Source organism: Pseudophryne corroboree, chromosome 5, assembly GCF_028390025.1.
Source record: "Pseudophryne corroboree isolate aPseCor3 chromosome 5, aPseCor3.hap2, whole genome shotgun sequence".
Taxonomy (NCBI): domain Eukaryota; kingdom Metazoa; phylum Chordata; class Amphibia; order Anura; family Myobatrachidae; genus Pseudophryne; species Pseudophryne corroboree.
This window is the reverse complement of record NC_086448.1, coordinates 774,354,880-774,382,729: the sequence shown is the minus strand read 5'-3', so window position 1 is coordinate 774,382,729 and position 27,850 is coordinate 774,354,880. Positions and strand designations below refer to the sequence as shown.

The 27,850-nt window shown below is 50.2% G+C and overlaps 1 protein-coding gene and 1 long non-coding RNA gene across 3 annotated transcripts in view; one reads left to right on the top strand and one right to left on the bottom strand.

Moving 5' to 3' along the window:
* OXR1 (oxidation resistance 1) overlaps positions 1–27,850 on the bottom strand; it is an 864,461-nt gene that overhangs the window by 195,724 nt on the left and 640,887 nt on the right. The window lies entirely within an intron of this gene.
* On the top strand, positions 1,037–27,592 carry LOC134929445 (uncharacterized). Its single transcript, XR_010178565.1, has 4 exons — positions 1,037–1,146; positions 2,308–2,394; positions 2,839–2,891; positions 26,872–27,592. It is a non-coding gene; the product is annotated as an uncharacterized LOC134929445 (long non-coding RNA).

The following is a 27,850-nucleotide window of genomic DNA, read 5'->3' as shown; positions in this document are numbered from 1 at the left end:
AGAGCAAGACTGATCCTCTAAGAAAACCCTGGCCAACAGTTCACTCTGAAGGTGCAGGAAGCTGCTCTGGCTCCGCGGAACACCTTGCAACTGGTCGCGGCACACTAGTGTGCCACGGCACACTGGTTGAAAAAGCCTGCCCTAAGGGATCTATTTATTAAGGCTATAAACACGTAGAAAAACAGTACATTCTGCATGGTTCAGGTATTGGAAAATTAAAATAAAAAAAAACACCCGACTATTCCGGTTCTGGAGAGTCAGTCTTGTGTTTCGGCCAGGCAATGGGCCCGATTCAGACCCGATCGCTGCTGTGCATTTTCGCATATCAGCCAATTATCGAATGACTGCGCATACGTATGCACCGCAATGCGCATGTGCCATGGACAGCAGTGACAGGATGGTGCGAAAATTTTAATCGCACAGGCGTTCGCAAGGTGACTGACAGGAAGCGAACGTTTGTGGGCGCAGGGCCGGCGCGACCCGCTCAGCAAAGGGATGCAGTGCAGGGAGGCGCTTGGCCAGAGAGGCGCCTTCCTGCACTGCATCCCTTCTGTCTGTATTGTATCTGCCAGCCACTGCTGATGTCAGGTAGCTCAGCGGCGCCAGCAGACTAAAGTATGGCGGCTAGCCTGCCGCTGCCTCAGTGCCTGACTATGCCCACCTCCGGCTCCAGGCTCCACACAGCGCTGCGCCGCCTTGCCCGCACCTGTCATGCTGCGGAGAGAGGCAGCAGGGGCAGGCAGCGGCGACATGTCCTCCATCCAGGGCGGATTTTAATATTAAGTGCCGCCTCTTTGCCCTATCCCCTCTCTCCTCTCTAAATCCAGCGCCGCCCCTTGGCCTATCCTCTCTCTCCTCTCTAAATCTAGCGCCGCCCCCTGCCCTATCCCCGGCCCTCTCTCCTCTCTTTATCCAGTGCTGCCCACCCCCCTCTCTCCCCTCCCCTAGGTCTCTTGCCTCTGTTGCTTATGCAACGCCCCCCCCCCCCCCTCTCTCTCCCCTCCCCACCTCTCCCCTCCCCTCCTCTGACTCAGGACTGGTGTGGAGAGGAGTGTAATGGCCGCCGAAGAGGAGCCAGTCTACGCAGACAGGAGGAGCAGGAAACGCTGAAGAGTGAAGACAGAAGAAGCAGTTACAGAAAAAAAGGTAAGTGTTATTATAAATGTTTAAAATATTTATTTAATAGTGCTTATTTATTTTGACTTTACTGGGGTTTAGATAATGGTAGGGGGTGGGGCGGGGTATGTATATGGGGATTTAGTTATGTGACCAACGAAGTACCGACGGCTATATCCCGCCCCCTCTAAATTTGACAGTCGGCATGCCGACTAGCAGGGACTATTCCCACTCGTGGGTGTCCACAACACCCATAGAGTCACCACCCACCCCGAAGCGTGGCGAGCGCAGCAAGGCCGCAAGGGGCTTGTTGCGCTAGCCCCCCCCCTGCCGGCATTTGGACGCCAGGATCCCCCGGTTGGTTTGCTGACCGACTGGATCCCCAGCGGCGGTAACACACACCCAACCGTGTATATGTGGGTGTGTCTGTGTATCAGGTAGCGGGGGGCAGAGCCGGCACTACCCGCTCAGCACAGTCTGCAAAGCAGGGAGGCGTTGTGCTACAGAGGTGCTCTCCCTGCTCTGCTACTATTCGGTAATGTGTGTGTTCTGCTGCTGATGCTGCCGCAGCCTGTGCCTGTCACTCTGTGTGACAGGTAGCGGCTCCAGCAGCATGAAGTGCGGCTCCCCCCTCCCAGCTTCCTTACTGACAGAGACCCCCACTTCCCTGCATGTTGCTGCCGGCTGCCGCAGCCACTGCCTTTCACAGTGTATTACAGGCAATGGCGCCGGCAGCATGAAGAACGGCTCCCGCGGCCCGCCTCCCCCATCTCTGACTGGCCCTCTGCTCTATGCCTTCTACAGTATCCGCTACGGCTGGCTGACGCAGACGCTGCCAGTCACAGTGTATTACAGGCAGCGGCACCAGCAGCAGGAGGAGCGGCTCCCTCGGCCCGCCTCCCCCATCTCTGGCCCTCTGCTCTTTGCCTCCTTATTGACTGCTACTGCCGGCTGCCGCAACTTGCTCCCGTCAAATGTTATTGACAGGCAGCGGCGCCGTCAGCATGAAGTCTCCTCCTGTGACAGGTCCCCCTCCCATACTTGGCCTTTCCTCAATACTCCTCCCTGCTGCCATGTCGGACACCCCTTCCTCTCTTCCCTTCCCTTCCCTCTGTCTCTTCAGCACTGCCCCCCCCCCTCTCTCCTCTCCCCTTCTATCCCCTCTCCTATCCTTCTTGTCTTCCCTCACAGGACTTCAGAGTAATGGGTCCAGCAGAAGAGGAGCCTACGCAGAGAGGAGGGCCATCAACAAAAGGACTGGAAAAGCTGCAGAAAAAGGTATGTTTTTTATACAAAATGTTTATAGCTTTTTTAATAAGGGAATATTTAATTAAGTAAAACTGTTTGGGTTATAGAAAACGGTAAGGGGTGGGGTGAAGTGGGGTACAGATGTGGCCACACTCATCGTGGCTACATCTAGGCGCATTTGCGCCTCGTTTGCCACTACCACGTGCATGTCTAAGAAGCGAACGCGCCTTACATGTGCACTCGCCCCATTCAAAATGAATGGGGTGGCAAAAGACACAGCCTGGCACGTCTAGGCATGTGCATGCCTAACAGCGCCAGGAGTGCATGTCCCGGCAGGATGTAGCCATGATGAGGGTGGCTACATCTCTATACGTGTAGATTTAATTTAAGATATGAATTATAATATTTATTATCTTAATAATGACTGATGCATACATTAATTATAATATAAACATATTATGTTGACCATTGTAGGTATTGTCGCACGGTGAAGACCTTCTCTCGCTGTCCGATTGGAGTCAAGTGAGGTAAGCTTACATGTTTTAATGCTGTTGCCCACTGCCTCTCCGCAGCACCACCCTCTGCCCGTCATCTACTGCTGCCTCTCCCTGGCCGTCACCCTCTCCCCATCACCTCTCTCCTGGCACAGTCTCCCTGTCACCCACTGACTCTCACCATCTCCCCGTCACCCACTGACTCTCACCATCTCCCCATCACCTCTCTTCTGTCATCCTCTCCCTGTCACCCGATAACTCTCATCCTTTCCCCATCACCCTCTAACTGTCAGCACTAAGGGGTCTATTTACTAAGCCTTGGATGGAGATAAAGTCGCTGGAGATAAAGTACCAGCCAATCGACTCCTACCTGTCATTTTTCAAACACAGCCTGTGGCATGGCAGTTAGGAGCCGATTGGCTGGTACCTTATCTCCAGCAACTTTATCTCCATCTAGGGCTTAGTAAAGAGACCCCTTTCTCTCAATATCGCCCCATCACCTCTCTCTCCTGTCACCCACTGAATCTCAGCCTTTCCCTGTCACCCACTGACTCTCAACCTCTCTCCGTCACCTCTCTCCTGTCACTCTTGCCTTGTCACCCACTGACTCTCACCATCTCCCCATCACCTCTCTTTTGTCACCCTCTCCCGGTCACCAGCTGAATCTCACACTTTCCTTGTCACCCTCTCCCTGTCCTCCACTAACTCTCAATATCTCCCCGTCACCTTTCTCTCCTGTCACCCACTGACTCTCAGCCTTTCCCCGTCACCCTCTCCCGGTCACCAGCTGAATCTCACACTTTCCTTGTCACCCTCTCCCTGTCCTCCACTAACTCTCAATATCTCCCCGTCACCTTTCTCTCCTGTCACCCACTGACTCTCAACCTTTCCCCGTCACCCTTTCCCTGTCACTCACTGACTCTCACCATCTGCATCATACTGCATTGCACATTACATTTCAAACAAGAGGACATACAGAGGGTTCACTACGATATGCCGGCGGTCGGGCTCCCGGCGACCAGCATACCGGCGCCGGGAGCCCGACTGCCGGCTTACCGACAGTGTGGCGAGCGCAAATGAGCCCCTTGCGGGCTCGCTGCGCTCGCCACGCTACGGGCACGGTGGCGCGCTACGCGCGCCACACTATTTTATTCTCCCTCCAGGGGGGTCGTGGACCCCCACGAGGGAGAATAAGTGTCGGTATGCCGGCTATCGGGCTCCCGGCGCCGGTATGCTGGTCGCCGGGAGCCCGACCGCCGGCATACTGAAGACCACCCCATACAGATGTGTCCCTTCTCAGCTTAAAGGCTACTTGCAGCAAACGCAACTCGTTTGCGCAATTAGCATGTGAATGCACCCGCAATCCGTAGGATCGCATGTGCGTACGTTCCCGTGAACGGAAGGCAGCTTGCCGCAGCTAAGCACAACTGCTATGCTGCTGCTCGTAGTTAGGATGAGAGTGGCCACATATGTATTTGTAGGAGGGCGCAAAATTTATAGTTTGCAGGAGGGCGCCGAACACCCTAGACCCGGCCCCGTGTGGGCGGTCACTGACCGTTTTCTGGGAGTGTCAGGAAAAACGCAGGCGTGCCCAAGCGTTTCCAGGGAGGATGTGTGACATCAGAGCCGGCCCCGATCAGTCTGATTTCTTCGCACCGGGGGAGTAAGTCCTGGGCTGCGCACACACTGCACAGACTGGAAAAATAATTTGATGGTGAGTGAGTTGCAAATGGATTTGCAGCTGTCCGCTGCCTGGTGAAGTTTTCGCCACGGCGTACGCATGAATTTGCACACTTGCATGGGGTGGATTTTCTCTCCCCCTTGGCGACCACTATCTGATCACCAGTAGCGGCTCTTGCCACGGGCAAGCAGGCTTTTTCCCGGGGCGCCGCTACCCTGAGTGGCCTGCCGTGGCAAGTGCCGCTACTGATCCTCCCCGTTCGCTGTCTGCAGCGAGCGCCGTGTGCGCCCGCTGCAGCCGGCGTCACTGACTGACGCTAGAGGTCAAAATTGACCCCTAGTTTCAGTGCGGCGCTGCTATGGGAGAGACGTCATGACATCTCTCCCATAGAGAGGAGTCGGCGCCCGGAGACAGCAGCATCAGCGGTCCGGAAGCAGGAGCGAGGCTGGTAAGTATTGTTTTTTTTCTTTTAGGGTTTGAAGGCGTCGCTACTACTGGGGGGCACATACTGGGGGCACTACTACAGGGGGCACAGCTACAAGGGGCAGATCTACAGGGGGCACATACTGGGGGCACTGCTACAGGGGGCACTGCTACAGGGGGCACAGCTACTGGGGGCACAGCTACTGGAGGCACTGCTACAGGGGGCACTGCTACAAGGGGCACATCTACTGGGGGCACTGCTACAAGGGGCACAGCTACTGGGGGCACTGCTACAGGGGGACCAGCTACTGGGGGCAAATTAACTGGGGGCACAACTACTGGGGGCAAATATACAGGGGGGCACAACTACAGGGGGCAAATCAACTGGGGGGCACAACTACTTGGGGCACAGCTACTGGGGGCATAACTGTGGCCACGACCTCCCCTATGAAGCCACGCCCCTATTTTTCGCAAACTGTTTTGCCGCGGGGGGGGGGGGGGGGGGGGGCGCCAGTGGAAACTTTTGCACTGGGCGCCGCAAAGTGTAGAACCGGCCCTGCTGATCACAGACCTATGCAAATTTGCAGCACAGCGATCAGGTCTGAATTACCCCCAATGTCTGCAATCCCTAGTGGACCTCAGTGTCCAGCGTGGGGTAAAGGATCAGGGGCTCTCTCGCACACTCTCATGAGTGAATAGATGTGATCTCGAGCGTGGCTCTCTTGCAGCAGGTATAGGGCTGGTGGATACAGACAAAACAAATATCCAGTGCACATACCCTAGCAGGCAAATGCATATAGACTGTTTGTGATCATGGTTTGAACACAAATGTGTTTTATTGAGCAAACAAAGCAACATCTAAGCATGCACATACAAAAAGAAGAAGAAAAAAACATTTAAAATCAAAAACAATACTGAGTCACACATCCCTAATTTATGAATAATCGTCATGGAGAATTCCTAAAGCCTCATGATAACAGGGCTGGAAGCAGATTGGTAGAAGCATAAAACACTGCTGCTCCGTTCCCGTTTTAGCATTCCCCACTTGTCACACATTCCCTCAGAATTGTGGATATGTCACATATTCTGGTATTGCACTAATGTGGCAGGGGAATGGCACATTTCATCACATGTGGGCGGCAGTTAAAGATGGCTGCACTTAGGTCAGCCCTGCGCCCCACCTACCTACCTCATAATTATCGCACAAAAATAAAACTATTAAGTATGTGTGAAGGCGGAGGGAAAATGTAGAGTAATACTGAGGAGCCGCGACACCAAGGACAGAGTTGTTTCAGTTAAGTATGGGAATGTCACCTGATTCCAACTGCTAGAAGCAGTGAGATCTCTTATAATTGCTGTTTCCAGGGCCGTAACTAGTGGTGTGGGAGCCATGACCTGGAGCTGGGCAGAGTCAGCGGCCCTTCCCTCTTCCACAGTCCATCCTTCATTACAGCCGGACCACACCGCCAGTGGCTGCGCTGAAATGCTAGTTGCCAATGGTTGTCACAGTGTTGGAGGCTTACAATAACCGCACGCATTTTGGCCCTATAAAATACAATTGTTACTTCACTACCTTATACCTTTGCCTGCAAGTTTTTTATATCATGATCCCCTCAGTGTATGAGGATACAAGGTCCACAGATCATTCAATCACAGTGGTAGATGAAAACCAATGGTGGTTATTGAACAGAATGGGTCCACTCCACCTCATACACCCGGAACCACCCGGGATGCTGGAGGCATAACGGGGCTCCTCCATCCACTATCTCCACTTTTGTAGTGTCTTTGTGGTGCCCTCTCCGCTTACGTGGTGCCATCTTTGCCACGGATATACGCAGCCGGGCTCCTGGCAGTGTGGCTCTCAGAGTTCTCCTGGTACTAATGAGTCCAGCCAGTACCATGGCACCTTGCTTGTGCCCTTTCAGAACCCCTTCAGCGGGAGTTCTATTTGTGCGGGTGGTCTTCAGTTTGCCGGCTGTCGGGATCCCAGCGCACAGTACACTGGCGCCGGAATCCCGACAGCCAGCATACCAACACTTTATCTTCCTCTTGGGGGTCCACGACCCCCCTGGAGGGAGAATAAATAGCGTGCACCGTGGCCGCAGCGTGGCGGGCGCAGTGAGCCCGCAAGGGGCTCATTTGCACTTGCCACACTGCTGGTATGCTGGCGGTCGGGATTCCGCTGCCGGTATGCTGGTCGCCGGGAGCCCGGCCGCCGGTATACAATACTACACCCTATTTGTGCTGCTGTCTGCTTTCTGCTGTGATTCTTACGTCCATTCTTGCTTCTGTTGAACAATAGTCTGGTCTACCTGACCTGATAATCTAATGGATGTATGGTTTCCACAGATCTATAATACACACAGACATCTCCTTGGCATAAGTAAACAATAGGAAGCTGAAATACTAACAGGAAAAACCCACATACAGCGTAACATAACATAATCTCATACCGATTATAAAATACAATTGCTATTTCACTACCTTATGCCTTTGTCTGCAAGTTTTTTATATCATGATTCCTTCAGTGTATAATGGGGGTCATTCCGAGTTGTTCGCTCGTTGCCGATTTTCGCTATGCTGCGATTTGCTGCTAAATGCGCATGCGCATGGTACGCAGCACGCATGCGCTTAGTTATTTTACTAAAAACTTAGTAATTTTGCTGTTGCTCAAGCGACGCTTTTCAATCGCTCTGCTGATCGGTGAGTGATTGACAGGAAGTGGGTGTTTCTGGGCAGCAACTCAACGTTTTCACGGCGTTTGCTAAAAAACGCAGGCGTGTCAGGGAAAAACGCTGGAGTGTCTGGAGAAACTGGGGAGTGGCTGGCCGAACGCAGGGCGTGTTTGTGACGTCAAACCAGGAACTAAACGGACTGAGCTGATCGCAATCTGTGAGTAGGTCTGGAGCTACCCAGAAACTGCAAAGAAATACTTAATAGCAGAATTGCTAATCTTTCGTTAGCAATTCTGCTAAGCTAAGATACACTTCCAGAGGGAGGCGGCCTAGCGTTTGCAATGCTGCTAAAAGCAGCTAGCGAGCGAACAACTCGGAATGACCCCCAATGTGTTGGATGATAAGGATAATAATGACTATGGGCCTAATTCAGACCTGATCGAAGCAGCAAATTTGTTAGCTAATGGGCAAAACCATGGGCCTAATTCAGAGTTGATCCCAGCAGCAAATTAGTTAGCAGTTGGGCAAAACCATGGGGGTCATCCCGACCCGATCACACGCTGCACTTTTTCGCAGCCCTGCGATTGGGTCGGAACTGCGCGTGCGCTGTGGCCGCAATGCGCAGGAGCATCATTGCCCAGCGACGGCCGTCGCCGGGTAGCGACACTTCCTACGCAGAAAGTGGTCGCAGCGGCGACCACAAGAAGATTGACGTCAGGAAGGCGGATCCGGGCGTCAACTGACCTTTTTTTGGGGGGGTGAGTCCAACGCAGGCGTGTCAAGGCGTTTGGAGGGCGCATGTCGGATGTCAATTCCGGGACCTGACACGCTGAAGTGATCGCAATAGGTAAGTAAGTCTGACCCTACTCCTATCCTGCACAAAACTTTTTTGCCTGGCACGGCTGCACAAGCGATCGCAGCCTTGCTATGCAAAATTCCACTCCCCCCATAGGCGGCGTCTACCTGATCTCACAGGCAGCAAAAAGTTGCTGCGTGCGATCAGGTCAGAATGTGCGCCCATGTGCACTGCAGGTGGGGCAGATATAACATGCGCAGAGAGAGTTAGATTTGGGTGGGGTGTGTTCAAACTGAAATGTAAATTGCAGTGTAAAAATAAAGCAGCCAGTATTTACCCTGCACAGAAACAATATAACCCACCCAAATCTAACTCTCTCTGCACATGTTACATCTGCTCCCCCTGCAGTGCACATGGTTTTGCACAACTGCTAACAAATTTGCTGCGATCAACTCTGAATTACCCCCCATGGGGGTGATTCAGACCTGGTCGCACGCAGGCTATTTTTTGCACTGCTGTGACCAGGTAATCGCCACCCACAGGGAAGGGGGGATTTGCTGTGCAGGGCTGCAAACGCTTGTGCAGAGAGCTGCACAAACAAAAAGTTTGTGCAGTCTCTGCACAGCTCAGGACTTACTCACCCGTTGCGATGATCCTTCCTGGAACTGACATCAGGGTCCCTCCCTGGAAACGGCCGAACACGCCTACGTTTTCTTCGACACTCCCATAAAACGGTGAGTTGACACCCCCGGATGGCCTCTCCCTGTCAATCCTTTTGCGTTCGCCGCTTCAAGCGCTTTTTTTGCTGTTTTCGACGCTGCCCGCCAACGCATTGTGGCCCCCACGCATGCGCTGTTCAGACCCGATTGAACAGCTGCAAAAAACTGCAGCGTGCGATCTGGTCTGAATGACCCCCCATGTGCACTGCGGGGGGTCAGATATAACATGTGCAAAGAGAGTTAGATTTGGGTGGGTTATATTGTTTCTGTGCAGGGTAAATACTGGCTGCTTTACTTTTACACTGCAATTTAGATTTCAGTTTGAACACACCCTAACCAGAGTCGGATTAAGGGGGGTGCCCAGGGGGTCAGTACCCCGGGCACCCGTGTCTTAAGGGGCCCCCCGGCCAGAGCTCTGCACCACTTTTCAGGTTGCCGGCACAGGAGGCATCCACGCTGCCGGGAGAGGAGTGCGGCTGTGCATGCGGCTTCCTCCCCCCACCTCTCGTGCAGCACTCTCCAGCCTTCGCTGCTGCCAGGAGAGTCCCTGACCGTGCTGCCCGAGAGGAGGGGTGAGGAAGCCGCATGCACAGCTGCACTCCTCCGCCGGCAGCATGGATCCCTGCTGCAGCAAGGCTCCCATTGCCTGTGACCGGGGGGGGGGGGGGGGGGGGGAGCAGCGCGTGCAGCCGGGGGAAGGGTGCTGGTGGTCGGCACGTTATATCTGCAGTGCCAGATTAAGGTCCAAATGGGCCTGGAGCTGAAATTTCAAAAGGGCCTATTATGCGCTGCTGCTGGGGGTGTGACTAATGATGTGGGGGCATGACCAGTGGTGTGGGGGAGTGGTCTGCGTAAATGGGCGTGATGTGAACAAAATTAAGAAAAAGGTGCCTACCTATAAAGGTGAGAAGCCCGCCAGTGAAAAGGCATCCTCCCTGCGGCATCTGCTCCAGGAGAGTTCCGGGACCGCTTCCTGAGTTCCCGGCCGATGACGTCCCTCCCCCCAGTGCGCGTGTTGTCAAGACAACACTCCACGCCGGACTGGAGCATGCGGGGTCCATGCAGGGTGCTTTTTTCAAGGCTCTATGATGTTTGTTCTATAGCATAGAGCCTTGAAAAAAGCGCCCTGCGCGGGCGCTGAAACGTTGGCAAGCTATGCCCTAATTGCATTTTTGTCAGACTAAAGCACTATTTTTTCACCAAGTCCACTGAGTGCCGCCTGGTTCTTATACATCGTGAGGAGGGAAGCGACAGACTCACTCCAGAGCAGACATCTTTTGTCTGCTTTGAGAAAGGTGCTTGAGTGGCACCGAAACGTAAGCCACATGACTCAGATGTAATGCAACTTTTTTACTAGGAGTGCCGCAGTTTATTCGACACATTACACATTAACTGATCACTGATGGCACCCTGCGTATAAGGATTCCAGCAAATATCTGCTCCGGTGCCCTCAGTATGAATGGTATACACAAACACTGTTCCCCGGTTGCTAGGGGAAACAAACAGCGGCACTCCAGAGGCTTAATGAAAAAAGTTAAAAATGTATTTAAATCATTTGCAAAAAATGCACCACCGACGTTTCAGGGCTAACACGCCCCTTCTTTAAGGTGACATACCTCAAGACTATATTGAGAAGCTTACCTTAAGTAGGCAGGAATTCCCGCCACCAGTGCACGGTGAGTTGAGCGCCGCATCTCCGTCCGCCGGCTATGACGTGATCACCTCCACGCCGTCCGTTGCCTAGCGACGGGGTACAGCCGGGGACGCCGCGGTCTGACTACTCCGTCTCCCGTAGAGTGCTTGAAACCCAGAAAGTGTGTATTATGCCAGTGTTGAGACTCCCACTGTGGTATAAAAAGTAAATACACACTTTCTGGGTTTCAAGCACTCTATGGGAGATTAGTCAGACCGCGGCGTCCCCGGCTGTACCCTGACGCTAGGCAACGGATGGTGCGGGGGTGATCATGTCATAGCCGGCGGACGGAGACGCGGCGCTTGACTCACCGTGCACTGGTGCCGGTAATTCCTGCCTTTTTCATTATTGATTTTAGTTTCACTTTATAACCGTATCATTCACCACTACAAATAGGGTTTGAGCGCTGGTTCCCTGTGGATTTATCCACATCTGTATACTTACCATTTAAGGTGGGGTGGGACACCCCTCATTACCAGCAGCACAGCCCGCCTCAGATTAACACCTCAGTGCGCAGAGAACCCATTTCTGTATAAAATAAAAACTAGTTTTTGGGACTGGGGCCAGAGACGGGCAGTGAAAATGAGCTGGGCGCAAGGTACGGGACTGGGCAGAGTAGGCCCCGACTATTTTGATGCCCTAGGCAATATTCTTGCTGGTGACAGGGAGATAGTGGGTGACATGGTCAGGGTGACAGTGGGTGACATGGTTAGGAGGACAGGGAGATAGAGGGTGACAGGGAGATAGAGGGTGACATGGTGAGGGTGACAGGGAGATAGTGGGTGATGGAGGTAGTGGCTGACATGGTCAGGGTGACAGGGAGATAGAGGGTGACAGTGGGTGACATGGTTAGGGTGACAGGGAGATAGAGGGTGACAGGGAGATAGAGGGTGACAGGGAGATAGCGGGTGACATGGTTAGGGTGACAGGGAGATAGTGGGTGATGGAGGTAGTGGGTGACATGGTCAGGGTGACAGGGAGATAGAGGGTGACAGGGAGATAGAGGGTGACATGGTTAGGGTGACAGGGAGATAGAGGGTGACAGGGAGACATTGGGTGACAGGAAGATAGCGGGTGACATGGTTAGGGTGACAGGGAGATAGTGGGTCATGGAGGTAGTGGGTGACATGGTCAGGGTGACATGAAGATAGTGGGTGACACAGTGGGTTATGAAGGTAGTGGGTGACAGGGTACACTACAGCCAGGCTCCTCAAACAACCCCCCCCATCTCATCACAGGTAGCCTACTGCCCCCACAGGGGATGCTTCATACTACTCAGGCAGTTTCCTCCTCCTCCTCCCCTCCCCTCCCCCCCCCCCCCGCAGTCAGAGAAGAGGACGCCGTCTCAGCGGCATAGACAGCCCCCTCTCCTTCCCCCACCCATCGCAGGGGTATCAATGCACAAGTGGCACAGGCACAGGCCCAGACGGTCTCCTCCCCCGCTCACCTCTCACCTTTCTGAAGGGTTCGCATACCGGCATAGTGGCCGGGCCGCCTCTGGGACTGGATGCGCTATGGCTGTACGCAGGGAGAGATTTCTCTGCAGCTACTTGTCTGGCCGGGGCGCCCTCCTCTAACCACGGTGCACGGGCCGGGCTGCGGAATGGACTGGATGGCTGGCGGGCGGGCGGGCAGGCGGGGACGGCTCTTCCATAGGGTGAGGAAAAAAAAACAAGATGACAGGGCGGACACCTGCCTTGGTGTCTCCCTCAAAGCTGCCACTGCCCAATCACTTCTTTCTTATTGACAGGGGCGTGCTTTCATATGGGAAGAAAGTACGCCCCTGTCAAAGCGGCACTAGTACTAGTGCCGCTTTCATTGATTGAATGGGCTTTTACTGCCCGATGTTAGGCCCCGCCCCCCGCTTCCGCTCTTTTACTACTGACAGCGGGAGGCACCGCTCTCTGTGCCTCCAAAACACTATTTAAACTTTTTTTCAAAGATAAAAATGATTCAAATAATATAGGTGGTCATTCCGAGTTGTTCGCTCGGTAAAAACCTTCGCATCGCAGCGATTTTCCGCTTAGTGCGCATGCGCAATGTTCGCACTGCGACTGCGCCAAGTAAATTTGCTATGCAGTTAGGAATTTTACTCACGGCTTTTTCATCGTTCTGGCGATCGTAATGTGATTGACAGGAAATGGGTGTTTCTGGGCGGAAACAGGCCGTTTTATGGGCGTGGGGGAAAAAACGCTACCGTTTCCGGAAAAAACGCAGGAGTGGCTGGAGAAACGGGGGAGTGTCTGGGCGAACGCTGGGTGTGTTTATGACGTCAAACCAGGAACGACAAGCACTGAACTGATCGCAGATGCCGAGTAAGTCTGGAGCTACTCAGAAACTGCTACGAGGTGTGTAATCGCAATTTTAAGAAGCTAAGATTCACTCCCAGTAGGCGGCGGCTTAGCGTGAGCAAATCTGCAAAAATCAGCTTGCGAGCGAACAACTCGGAATGACCCCCATAGAGACTAAAACAGATACTTATGGCACAGAATATGTGTCATAAGTATCTTCTTGGTATTGTTTTAATCATGAATTACTGGGGAGGCACTGCCTCTCCTGACTGCATGTCCCTGTGATAATTTAGGCCCTGAGTCTTATACCTAAAACAGCCGTGGACCAGTGTACTGTACATGCGCACCAAACTATAAAGTGGCAGGTACTTATTCCCAAAGAGGGTTTAAAAAAAAGAAAAGAAAGATAGTTGAAGTATGGGAAATGGTTATATCCTTGTATATGTTATCAGCAATATTTCTTTAGTCATTATGTTAACATGACATAAACAATAAGTGCTTTTATAAGACTGACAGACCTATTAAGGCACTGCAATCCATCTCTCCATTATATTCTTCATACTCTGGCCCAGTTAATCAATGTAAATGTCTGTATGTGGCTCTTGCAGAAAAAATAATAATAATAATAATAATAATAATAATACTCAAGTCATAGTCTCATTTATTGTAAAGTAAAATCTTAGAAAATTTTATTTGCACAAGTTTAAGTTAAATCTGAAGGTATTTCATCTGTCCTGCCTACAGGTAATATCCTATATAATAACAGGCTAACACTGATCCTCACCTCTGTTATGTGCACTGGCAGCCACTAGAGGGCGCCCGACAGACCAAATGACTCCTTTGTGTGCTGCAAGCTGTCACATGTGAAAGTGGAGATGTAGCGGCAGATAGGGACAGTGGAGAGAGATACAGATTTATCAATACAGTATTACATATCTATCTATCGCTAGTTCTCACCCCTCTGGTGCCACTGGTGGCCACTGGAGGGATGAAAATGGGGGTCGGACCATGATGCCACACCCCTCTCTGTGAGGTCATGCCATCTCACGGAATCTAACAGTGCTGGGTGGGGTGATCTGGTGCTTGGCCAGTTGCTCGGGAAACGCTGGGTACGCCCCAAAAATAGCAAAAACAGGGGTCATGCGGCTAGGCCCCGCCCCTTCTCCCGAGGCCCCACTCTTCCCCCAAGGCCACAACCCCTTCTCTGCCATGAGCGCGGCAGAGAAGGCATGATGTATGCAACATTTATAAACCATGTCCTTGTTCTGCGATCGCCTCCATTTTGGAAAACGAAAATATGCACTGTTTGTTTGTTTGTTTCTTTAATTATATTTTGTAAACATGAGTGTTTTTAGCTAAATCTTTAACAAGTATCTATATGTACACAAACACAGTCGTCAAAATAACGTAATATTTTCAGTTCCTGCTGCTCTCCCTATGGGGGGAATTCAAATGTTATCGCCCCCGATCTTCCGTCTAAAATGACGGGAGATCGCAGGGGGGGCGATATTCATTTGATGTCCCCTATCGCGCTACTCGTGCCCATTGGCGTCGGGTTTAGCCTCGTAAACCCTAAACCCGACACTCTAGTAAGAGTGCCCGCTGACACCTTCATGTACTGTAGTACATTTAATATATTTGTATTTTTAGGTTTCTGCTTTGTAGCTGTTTATTCAGAGTCCATCTCCTACACAGGAGAGAACATTCTGTATTTGTTAATTAATCCACACTTGATGTCAAGGCCTTAGGAGACTTTGTCAATTAGAAAAGGACGTAGCATCTATTGATTTCCCTTGTTTTTTATATTTTACACTGTAATTGTTTTCAGTCTCAGCACTGTAGGGGATTGCCCATGTTTATCCTTAGCAGAAGTACTGCTATAATTGCCAGCGGCTGAAACGTTTTACTTCGCTGCAGTGTTCTATATCAGCTTGCGCCAAGTTTTCCAAAGACTTAAACAGTTAAAGAACTATTAGGTCAGATTCTATATGTTGTATCTAAAACGATAAGGCCGAAATGACTCGAAAAACATTGGACAACCTGAGGGATTTTTATAACAAAGAAAGACTCGTTAGCAAAACAATACAATTGTTTTTACTACAATAATGAGCAAAAATATAATAATCTTTAGTTTTAACAGCAGTTTAAGGGCTCTGTTGTTTGCAGTCATGGTAATTCGCTAGATGACGAATGGGGGATGAGTGAAACGGTATGCGGTTAATATACCTTGGCCCCGTATTCCCACTCGTGTGGTGGGTCCACGGCACCACCTGAGTGGGAATATAACCAGGGCCGGTTCTAGACCTTGTGGCGCCCAGGGCGAAAGTTGACTGTGGCTGTGGGCCCCCCCCTCCCCGGTAAAATAGAGCTGGTCCTAAAATAGGGTCATGGCCACAGTTATACCCCTGTACTTGTGCCCCCCTGTAGCTGTGCCCCCTGTAGCTGTGCCCATAATAGATTTGCCCTTTGTAGCTGTGCCCCCTGTAGCAGTGCCCCCTAGCTGTGCCCCCAGTAGTTGTGCCTGCAGTAGATTTGCCCCCTGTAGCTGTGCCCCAGTAGTTGTGCCCCTATAGCTGTGCCCCCAGTAGTTGTGCCCCCAATAGTAGTGCCCCCAGTAGTTCTGCCCCCAGTAGTTGTGCCCCCTGTAGCTGTGCCCCAGTAGTTGTGCCCCTATAGCTGTGCCCCCAGTAGTTGTGCCCCCAATAGTAGTGCCCCCAGTAGTTCTGCCCCCTGTAGCTGTGCCCCGTGTAGTTCTGCCCCCAGTATCGCCGCTTACAAACACACACAATAAAAAAAAAACTACTACACAATACTTACCAGCCCTGCTCCTGATTCTGGACCGCTGCTGTGCTGCTCTCCGTCTCCGGCCGCCGGTTCCTCTCTATGGCTCTCATTCCGAGTTGATCGCTAGCTGCTTTCGTTCGCAGCGTGGCGATCAGGCAAAAAATCTGCATTTCTGCGCATGCGAATGGACCGCAGTGCGCACGCGTGGCGTACTTTCACACAAAACTATGCTGTTTTACACAATGTCTAGCGGCGCTTTCAGTCGCACTGCTGATCGGTGAGTGATTGACAGGAAAGGGGCGTTTCTGGGAGGTAACTGGCCGTTTTCCGGGAGTGTGCTAAAAAACGCAGGCATGTCAGGTAAAAATGCGGGAGTGTCTGGAGAAACGGGGGAGTGCCTGGCCGAACGCAGGGCGTGTTTGTGACGTCAAAGCAGGAACCAAACTGACTGAGGTGATCACAATCTAGGAGTAGATCTGGAGCTACTCAGAAACTGCAGGAAAAGATTTACGAGCAGTTCTGCTAATCTTTCGTCACACTTCTGCTGTGCTAAGATACACTCCCAGAGGGCGGCGGCCTAGCGTGTGCACTGCTGCTAAAAGCAGCTAGCGAGCGAACAACTCGGAATGAGGGCCTATGGGAGAGACGTTATGACGTCCCTCCCATAGCAGCGCCGCACTGACCCTAGAGGTCAATTATGACCTCTAATATCTGTTAGTGGAGCCGGCTGCAGGGGTTCCCTCACAGCCCACGGCGCCCGTGGCAAGAACCGCTACTGAATATAACCAGTGGCAAGTTAAGCTCGCCACCAGGCCCATTGCGTAGCAAGCGCAGCGAGCCCACAAGGGAACTCGCTGCGCTTGCTGCCGGGATGCCGCTGTCTAGATACTGACAGCCGACATCCCAACAGCAGGTATATTGTATGTATTCCAGTGAAACAATAGGGTAAAACTATGGACTATGTATTGTGTGGTCCGGGGGCAGTTAACAAGTAGAACCTGTCACTCTGTCAGACTACTGCGTAGGCCTCTGGGAAAATGGCGGCTGTACCATTTTCCCTGGGATTTCTACGGCGCCAATGCCGGGTACACCCTTATAGATACACCCACATACTGTACATATGGAAACATGGCAGAATACTGCGTCAAAATAAACAGCAAAAACTCTGTTTCTGCAACTAAAAGCCTGATACACATATTTGGTATTATTGGATAGAAAGATACCTGGAAAACATGACCTGTTAGTGCTGCTTGGGAACCGAGGGGTCTATTTACTAAGCCTTGGACGGAGATAAAGTGGACAGAGATAAAGTACCAGCCAATCAGCTCCTAACGGTCATTTTTTAAACCCAGCCTGTGACATGACAGTTAGGAGCTGATTGTCTGGTACTTTATCTCCGTCCACTTTATCTCCATTCAAGACTTAGTAAATAGAACCCTTGAGTTTGGGAACCACTGGTCTACTGTATACAAGGTCCTGAATTTTTCTTCAAAAGACCCCCCTTTCCCCCCCAATACCTTGTAGATGTAATTCTGAGTTCCTGATGCATCTTAACTATAGGAAAAGCTTTAGATGAGCAAATATAGGTTTCTGTTATCTGCCTAGCAGTATGTACAGGAAACAGAGGCCCTCATTCCGAGTTGTTCGCTCGCTAGCTGCTTTTAGCAGCATTGCACACGCTAAGCCGCCGCCTACTGGGAGTGAATCTTAGCTTAGCAGAATTGCGAACGAAAGATTAGCAAAATTGCGAATAGAAATTTCTTAGCAGTTTCTGAGTAGCTCGAGACTTACTCTGCCACTGCGATCAGTTCAGTCAGTATCGTTCCTGGTTTGACGTCACAAACACACCCAGCGTTCGCCCAGACACTCCCCCGTTTCTTCAGACACTCCCGCATTTTTCCTAGAAACGCCAGCGTTTTTTCGCACACCCCCATAAAACGGCCAGTTTCCGCCCAGAAATACCCACTTCCTGTCAATCACACTCCGATCACCAGAACGATGAAATTTCTTCGTTAGGCCGTGAGTAAAATACCAAACTTTTTAGCAAATTTACTTGGCGCAGGCGCACTGCGAACATTGCGCATGCGCAGTTTGCGACTAATCACTCCGTTGCGAAAAAAAACTAACGAGCGAACAACTCGGAATGAGGGCCAGTGTATCACAAGGTGCTTCTCGGAAAGACGCGGCCAGTGCTTATTGCTAAAGCTATCATCATGTCTGCAATAAGTTTCTTTTCAAATATATTTCCTTCAAAATAAATAAACAAACTGTCTGTTTTAGTCATAGCTTCAGAAGTATTTTAAGCATAGCACATGCATCACTGGAAGAAATTAATAGTCTTATCGGAATTAAAACACACATTGAATAGACAACCTAGGGTTCAAATAATTTGGAAACCTATGGGGGCTGCAGCTGCTGTCTGAATTGGAGGGAGAACAGCAGATATCGGAGATCCCGCCTTCAGACATGGGAGTGCTATTTATGCCCCCATGGGCTGGTCACATTCTAAAATTAAGCATATGGAAACCCCCTCCTGAAATCCTGTGTTTGCCGCTGACTTATATCTGCTCTAAAGCTGGTGCAAAGGATCCATCTGAAACAGGTGGCATAATGGGTACATACAACTCTGCGTATTCTGTTGACCTGTCCTGCTATGCCCCAAATAACCACTCCCACATTCTGACATAACCACACCCCATTTTCCAAAAACATACCACCCTCCCCGGAAAATTGGGATGGCCATTGGCAGGTTACTCATCTATGGTTACCATCGATGGTACCATTGATGGATAAAATCGATGGTGTGAAACCATCTGGATGGGAATCATTGATGCTTTCATCCACCTATGGTCACACCTGCTTTAGTGTACCATGCGTTGCAGTCCAATCAGAGCTTGGGGGTGGGGATATGTGGGGGTGGAGCTAGACTCCCGAAATCTTGAGGAAATTTTTTTTTGGTTGCACTGTAACATCGATGGCGGGAAACCATCTGGTTCTTGCCCATCGATAGAAAAAGAAGTTGCCATCGGTTATAGACCATCGATGATTTCAATTCATCAGTGGTTGATGGCCATCTCTACTATAAAATGCAGTACACATTGGAGCCACGTTCATACCTCATAACTACTGTACCCCTCTCTTTGAGAGCTAAGTAACAACATGACGTAGTACAAGACCGTATCGGAGTATGATTCTGCGTCACTTGGAAGCGACCACTGGCAATGTTTTACAAAAAGAAAAGGAAGATTATAAAAGGGAGAAAATGTTGGAATTAGTGTGTAAAGAATAACTAATACTCCAGGGGACAGCAGTGTAAATGAGGACGAAAGTGAATAAAAAAAGAGAAAAACAAAAGAGAAAAGATAGAGGCGTATTACAATAGGACAGTTTAGCTCGGATCGAACAGTGGGGGAGTTTGAGGAACACAAAAGGACAGCTGTATGAAATGTACTTTATCAATGTGTATAAATACAGAGAGGGATACATTATATTCCTAAAGCATAAACTGCAGTGCACATTGGGGGTCATTCCGAGTTGATTGCTAGCTGCCGTTGTTCGCTGCGTAGCAATCAGTGAAAAAAATGGCTAATCTGCGCATGAGTATGCACCGCAATGCCCCCGCGCATCGTACGGTACGAAGTCCTTTGTGGTTTTGCACTGGTTCTAGCGACGATTCCAATTGCACAGCCGAACGCAAGGAGATTGACAGGAAGTGGGAGTTTCTGGGTGGCAACTGACCATTTTCTGGGAGTGTTTGTAAAATCGCAGGCGTGGCCGGGCGTTTGCTGGGCAGGTATCTGACGTCATTACCGTGTCATCGTCGCAGCAATCATCGCACAGGATAAGTAACTACAGGGCTGGTCTTGTTCTGCACAAAATGTGTTTGCAGGCGCTCTGCTGCACAGGCGTTCGCACTCCTGCAAAGCAAAAACACACTCCCCCGTGGGCAGCGACTATGCGTTTACACGGCTGCTAAAAACTGCTAGTGAGCGAACAACTCGGAATGACCCCCATTGTCGGTATTGATGTGTCGGCTGACTAACACAGGGCCTGATACAGAGGAGCATGTAGTGTAGATGTCGGACGCAGTGGAGCGATTCTTCTGCCCCTGAGCATGCGCCAAAGCCGCACTGCACATGCTCAGTGATTGAACAGCGATAGCGCACGCACAGAGGATTTATACACAATGTGAGTGACAGGTAGTGAGCATTTGGGGAGGTAATGGAGGGCGGCGTTCCCTAGTCAGCAAGTCGTTCTCAGCTGGAGAGGTCCCGGCGTCTTAGGAGAGCCGCTCATTGTGTCCCATGGTGCAGCTGTGTTCCTGCTTATGTACGTGAGCGGCAGATGTGAGACGCTGAGAACCCTGCCAGCCAGATCACCGCTGCGCGTGCAACTGCATGACCTGAATCAGCCCTACAGCCTAAAATGGAAAATGAAAATGCTAGTTATTTTTCTAATGTATCCTTTAATTGAAGATCTGAAAAATATATTTTTTACTAGGGGAACTGGGGGGCGGGGATAGCCGAGGCAGCATTAGGTCATTAAATTTAGCACAGCTACGATCATTCACACTGACATGCGGGGGGACGCCCAGCACAGGGCTAGTCCACCCCGCATGTCAGTACTGCCCCCCCTCTTCCCGTAGAAGTGCAAAGGCATCGCACAGCGGCGATGCCTTTGCACTTCAAGAGTAGCTCCCGGCCAGCCCCCCGTTCGGTCCGGACATGCCTGCGTTGGCCGGACCGCACCCAACGCCCCCTCCCGCCCGACGATCGCCTCTGCCTGTCAATCAGGCAGAGGCGATCGCATCCCTGCTACGGCCTTCGGCCATCTGGCATGCGCCGGCGCACTACGGCGCGTGCGCAGTAGGGACCCGTTCGCTCTGCTGCGTTAAAAAGCAGCGTCATGCATTAGGTCGACTTGTTCTTTAGGTCGACCTGAACAAGGTCGACATGGAAAAGGGTCGACATGAGTTTTTTACTTTTTTGGGTGTCGTTTTCTTCTTAAAGTGACAAGGAACCCCAATTAGTGCACCGTGTCCCCTCGCATTGCTCGCGAGCTTCGGGCAAGGTTCGTCGCTCCGCTACCGCTGCCCTCCGCACAGGTTACCATTCCAATCGTAGTCCACGTGGATCGTAAAGTATGAAAAAGTTAAAATAAATTAAGAAGAATTTTAAAAAAAAAAATTCATGTCAACCTTTTTCCATGTCAACCTAGCACATGTCGACCAATAGTGGTCGACCTAATGACTGTCGAACTAAGTCTTGTCACCCTAATGACCTAATGCTGCCTCGGAGTCCCGGGACCCGTTTACTACAACAGGGAGAGGCGGTGCGGAGATGATCTCATCTCCCAGCGCCACCTCCGCCTCCTGCTGCTATGGCAACCCGCCCGGCGTATTGTTGGGTCGGGGAAGCCGGCAGCAGCTGCCAATGCCGGATCCCACCTGGGAAGGACTCGTTTCCAATTCCCGGGTGGTATCCGGCATTGGCAGTGTGAAAGGGGTATGACTAATGAAATCTAGTACACCCAATATGTTTTTGTTTTTCTTTGTTTTTTAACAGACAGTGATAGGTAACTGCCTGTCTTGATAGAATACAGAAGCCTGAATGACAGGATCAGTGTAAATGACAGTCCTTATAGAAACGCTACAGAATGAATCTTTTGATTTTGTATTCAAAATTGAGTTGATTGAAAATGAGCCTTTCTGCCGTTGTGTGGACTGTGACAGAAAAGTTCTCGGATTTCCTCAGTAAAGTACAGTTGTGGCCAACACTAATACTATCCTTTATCTGGACTCAGCTAAATCCAGTGCAGTGAAGCAAAGGTGGGTCGCACAGATGGCTAATGTCAGACTTAGGATCAAATCTAGGCCAGGTAAGTCTCATGGAGATGCTGATGCTCCCACATCTGGTGAGCCGGCACTGACAGAGGGGGTTCGTGATAAGGAAGATACAGAAACATCACTTCTGAGAAATGTCTCAGCAATATGTACAGACACATGTTGATAATTACATCTAGCCATCCGGTACAGAAACAGTTGCTGCACAATTACAAAAAACAGAGCCTTCCACAGGGGAGGCATTTGATATGGCGGCTGGCGGGATCCAGGCGCTCACTATACCGGCGCCAGAATCCTGACAGCCGGCATACCGACAACTGTTCTCCCTCTTGGGGTGTCCACGACACCCCTGGAGGGAGAATAAATAACATGGTGAGCATAGCGCGCCACCGTGCCCGTAACGTGGCGAGCGCGACAAGCCCGCAAGGGGCTCTTTTGCGCTTGCCCCGCTGCCGGTATGTCGTTCCCGAGCTCCAGCATACCGTAGTAGACTCTTCCGCAGACCCTCAGAGATTATATCAATAGGGCATTTTGGGGTGGCAACAATGCAAATGCAGGGAACTGCCCTGACTTGTGGGAGTGAATGGGCGTATCATGAGAGAGTTGTGGGCTTCTATGTAATGCTCTGTCGTATGGGCACCTAGTATGGGCTGGTGCACATGGCGATACTAGTATGGGCTGGTGCACGTGGCGATACTAGTATGGGCTGCACCTAGTATGGGCTGGTGCACGTGGCGATACTAGTATGGGCTGCACCTAGTATGGGCTGGTGCACGTGGCGATGCTAGTATGGGCTGCACCTAGTATGGGCTGGTGCACGTGGCGATACTAGTATGGGCTGCACCTAGTATGGGCTGGTGCACGTGGCGATACTAGTATGGGCTGCACCTAGTATGGGCTGGTGCACGTGGCGATACTAGTATGGGCTGCACCTAGTATGGGCTGGTGCACGTGGCAATACTAGTATGGGCTGCACCTAGTATGGGCTGGTGCACGTGGCGATACTAGTATGGGCTGCACCTAGTATGGGCTGGTGCACGTGGCGATACTAGTATGGGCTGCACCTAGTATGGGCTGGTGCACGTGGCGATACTAGTATGGGCTGCACCTAGTATGGGCTGGTGCACGTGGCGATACTAGTATGGGCTGCACCTAGTATGGGCTGGTGCACGTGGCAATACTAGTATGGGCTGCACCTAGTATGGGCTGGTGCACGTGGCGATACTAGTATGGGCTGCACCTAGTATGGGCTGGTGCACGTGGCAATACTAGTATGGGCTGCACCTAGTATGGGCTGGTGCACGTGGCGATACTAGTATGGGCTGCACCTAGTATGGGCTGGTGCACATAGCGATACTAGTATGGGCTGCACCTAGTATGGGTTGGTGCACGTGGCGATACTAGTATGGGCTGCACCTAGTATGGGCTGGTGCACGTAGCGATACTAGTATGGGCTGCACCTAGTATGGGCTGGTGCACGTGGCGATACTAGTATGGGCTGCACCTAGTATGGTGCTGGTGCATGTAGCGATACTAGTATGGGCTGCACCTAGTATGGGCTGGTGCACGTGGCAATACTAGTATGGGCTGCACCTAGTATGGGCTGATGCACATAGCGATGCTAGTATGGGCTGCACCTAGTATGGGCTGGTGCACGTGGCGATACTAGTATGGGCTGCACCTAGTATGGGCTGGTGCACGTGGCGATACTAGTATGGGCTGCACCTAGTATGGGCTGGTGCACGTGGCGATACTAGTATGGGCTGCACCTAGTATGAGCTGGTGCACATGACGATACTAGTATGGGCTGCACCTAGTATGAGCTGGTGCACATGACGATACTAGTATGGGCTGCACCTAGTATGGGCTGGTGCACATGGCGATACTAGTATGGGCTGCACCTAGTATGGGCTGATGCACGTGGCGATACTAATAATGACTGTTGCGGTAGCTGGAGTAAGAACAATGGTTGCCACTGGTTGATGCTTACTGACACATTAGAATTTAGAACTAGGAACCAGGAAGGGCTGTTACAGGCGACACCACGATCAGGCCCTGTACGGGTGAAGTGCACGTTGCTGGAGCAGTGCACATATTGAGCTGAACTCTACAGTTATTTCTGTTTCCACAAGTGCTGTCTCATCGCTCATCCACTAGTTCTTCCCTGCAATGCACATGCACCAGGGGGCCTAGTGACTAATACAATACAGACAGCAGACATGCTTCTCTTCTATCTCCTTCCTGTCTGCTTACCTTGCTCAAGGGTTCTCTCATCTACTATTCAATGCCCCAGTGGACAAACAGTTGGACAGCAGAAACTCAGGAACATAGGGACTGGACATTACTACTCCATTTAGATTTTTTTTCCCTGTCAATTTGGTTTCTTGGAGGAATGTCTTCACCCTCCCGATCACTAGCTACGTTATGCTACTCGCTGTTCTGAATTTATACAGTCTTTGAAAGGCACTGATGATTATAATTGCATGCACGGGAGAGCTCTATTTGCAAATCTTAATCTACAGTAATTGATTACAAGTGTGTATCTTACATACTGTATGCTTCATTGTAAACTGATATGGTGTAGCTCAAACTGGTGTCAAGATAGAGGTGTTCATTCCGAGTTGTTCGCTCGTTGCCGTTTTTCGCAACGGAGCGATTAGGTGGAAAATGCGCATGCGCATGGTACGCAGTGCGCATGCGTTCAGTAATTTAACACAAAACTTTGGAGATTTGCACAAGCTCGAGCGACGTTATTCCTCGCTTGAGTGATCGTAGTGTGATTGACAGGAAGTGGGTGTTTCTTGGCGGAAACTGGCCGTTTTCAGGGAGTGTGCTAAAAAACGCAGGCGTGCCAGGTAAAAACGCAGGAGTGGCTGGAGAATGGGGGAGTGGCTGGCCAAACGCAAGGCGTGTGTGTGACGTCAAACCAGGAACTAAACGGACTGAGGTGATCGCAATCTAGGAGTAGGTCTGGAGCTACTCAGAAACTGCAAGGAATTATTTAGTAGCAGTTCTGCTAACCTTTCGTTCGCTATTCTGCTAAGCTAAGATACACTCCCAGAGGGCGGCGGCCTAGCGTTTGCATTGCAATGCTGCTAAAAGCAGCTAGCGAGTGAACAACTCGGAATGACCACCAGAGTTCTTTGTTTGACACCCACGGATCACTACCTGAGTGTCATATATACCCTATACAAAGCACTGAAGGCATTTGCCTGCACGGGAAGGTTCTATTTGCACATTGTAATTGATTACAAGTGTGTACTTTACATATGTTTCACTGTGTGAACTGATATGGTGTGATTTAAACTAGTGATGAGCGGATTCGGTTTTACTCGGTTTTACTCGGTTTTACTCGGTTCTCAAAACGGCATCTTATTGGCTCACGGATGTCACGTGTTTTGGATAGCCAATAAGATGCCGTTTTGAGAACCGAGTAAAACCGAGTAAAACCGAGTAAAACCGAACCTCGCTCATCATTAATTTAAACTGTCGTGATAGGGTGTTCTTTGTTTGACATTCAAAGATCTCTATCTGCTTCAGTGTAAAGTTTTACTGCAATGATTATTAATTATCAATTGGTAGTGTTTGGATTGTGCACCTGCAACCGTGTTTTTGTATGCAGAACAGAAAAGTCTCCGCAGGGTGGCACCTCTCATTACCAGTGTGCACCCCAGGATCCCTCCCCTGTATAATACACAGTATACCCTACTACTAGCTACTGCTATTATTTATAAGAAAAAATGTATAGCTGTAACCTAGTGGGATACCATTAAACAGGGCAGTAACTAGGGTGGTGTGACATGCCTGGGTGTGACAGTATTTTGAAATGTAAGGCTGAAATGGAAATGTTTTGATTCCATAGTTCCACATCATGGTAACCGTTTGCTCTGAAACAATTTAATCTTACTTTACTGTAATGTACTCTTATTTTAATAGATGGAAATGGTAAGATAAACTATTTTCTAGATAATATCATAAAGGGGACAATGTGGTTATACTGCATACTTGCCTACCCTCCCAGAATGGCCGGGAGGCTCCCGAAAATTGGGTGGCCCTCCCGGCCCCCCCAGAAAGGTGACCATGTCTACCGTTTTTGCCTGCCCTCCCGGATTGGCCGGGAGGCTCCCGAAAATTGGGTAGCCCTCCCGGCCGCCCCATAAAGGTGACCATGTCTACCGTTTTCCCTGACAACCTTCCGCCCGCCCCCCCCCCCCCCCCGGCAACTCACATCCGAGGGGATCTGATGACGCGATTCGTGCTGAACCGCGTCATCGTACCACCGCCCCCCACTCTACAATGCTTGTTTTCTTGCCACTGTAGAGTGGGGGGCGGGGCCAAGATGATGTGATCGTGATTCTACGCCCCTGGACCATCCACCGCCCTGCTGGCCACGCCCTCAGACAGCCCACCTTGTCGCCGGCCACGTTCCCACGCACCTAAATGCTGCCATCTCTCGGAGGATTAGGAGGAGGCAGCAAAGCAGGCAAGCATGGTTATAGTATTTGTGACCAAGAGGTCCACTTAAAAGACAGTGAATGTTAAGTGCGTAGTAGGGGCTGCTTATCTCCAATGCTTCCTGACACTTGTTGTATTAATGCTTTTAATTGGTTCCCAGAGATTAAAAAGTTGTTTTACCACCACTGTATGCTAAGATTACAGGAAAAGTAAGAAAGTCACATCTCGACACGCAAACATTATTTGATCCATAAGTGGGCAAACAAATGCTTTTTTCAATATTTACTAACTACATAATAAACATGAAATAATAATTCCAAATGTCAAAATTTTATTTGTTTTTGTCTAATAGCAGATTAAATTCCTTTTAACATTTGAAAAAGAAAAGGTGTTGACAGATTTCCCCACACATCCGGGACAGCAAGCTCTCTTTTTCTAAAGTTTCATTGTTTAGTTCTGAAATGTAAAAAAGACTTCTCACAAAATTAAGACAAAAAAAGATTTGTTATAAAGGACCAATAAAAAGTAAGAGTAGTTCAGGAAATAAAGAAGAGAAAACAAAGGCACAAAACAATCCAAAATTCTAAGTATAATATATGTAAGCGAAATGCGTGAGTGCACGATATTAAATGTCATACTTGTCTACTCTCCTAGAATGTCCGTAAGACTCCAGAATGTGGGGTTATTTTCCAGAGCTCCCAAGAAAGCAGCCCACTCTTGCAGACGCCTGTGCACAATGACATGAACACAGAGCAGCCATGATGATATGTGAAACCAGTGGGAAGGTGCAGAACAAAGGCAAAGATGGTATCTGTTGCAGCAGGAACTTATTCATGGCTGGTTCGGTGCAATCGTCCTTTGTTGGGGGGATATTGCTTCTATTTATCTGTAATGCATGGGACTTTGGTGTTCTGTTGAATTTATTTACCCGCAGAGCTGCCAAGAGATCTGTCGGATCCCAGTATTTGGGGAGGGGTGGGGCATTGTCAAACGCGTGGGTGGTTGCTCTTTGCAGAAGCTGCGACAATTTATTTTTCATTACTATTCTTTTGTTAATTTCCCTACTATTGATGTAAGGCTTCCAGGTCTATAGTTATTCATACTTTTTCTCACCAAGTGGGACTATATTGGTCATCTTCCAATCTCATGGGGTTACACCAGATAGCACTGATTGGTTAATCTCACTGCCAGCATTACTCTGCCTTACCAATGGCCCATTTTTGCCAGTGACACAGCATTTTTTATTTCACTCTGTACATGAAATACAATAAATAACACAGCTATTGTCGCCAATAACTCCCACCAGAGGTATTTGCCTTTGCATGGGGAAGCCAATGTAGTTATTGTAATAAATACTGTGGCGGTTCTAGTTCCAGTACATTGCCTGGTCTATTACTGAAAATGTAGGATTACTTGTATACTGTGGTAAATACTACTCATCACTACAATAAGGACCTCTTGAAAAATGCTATAATATTTAGTGTAAATGAAGGGAAATGGACCAAATGGTACTGCACATCTGATGTAGCCACCTGTCACCTGATGCAGCACTTGTCACCTGATGCAGCCACCTATATACCTGATGCAGCCACCAGTGTACACGATGGACTGTAGCCACCTGTCACCTGATGCA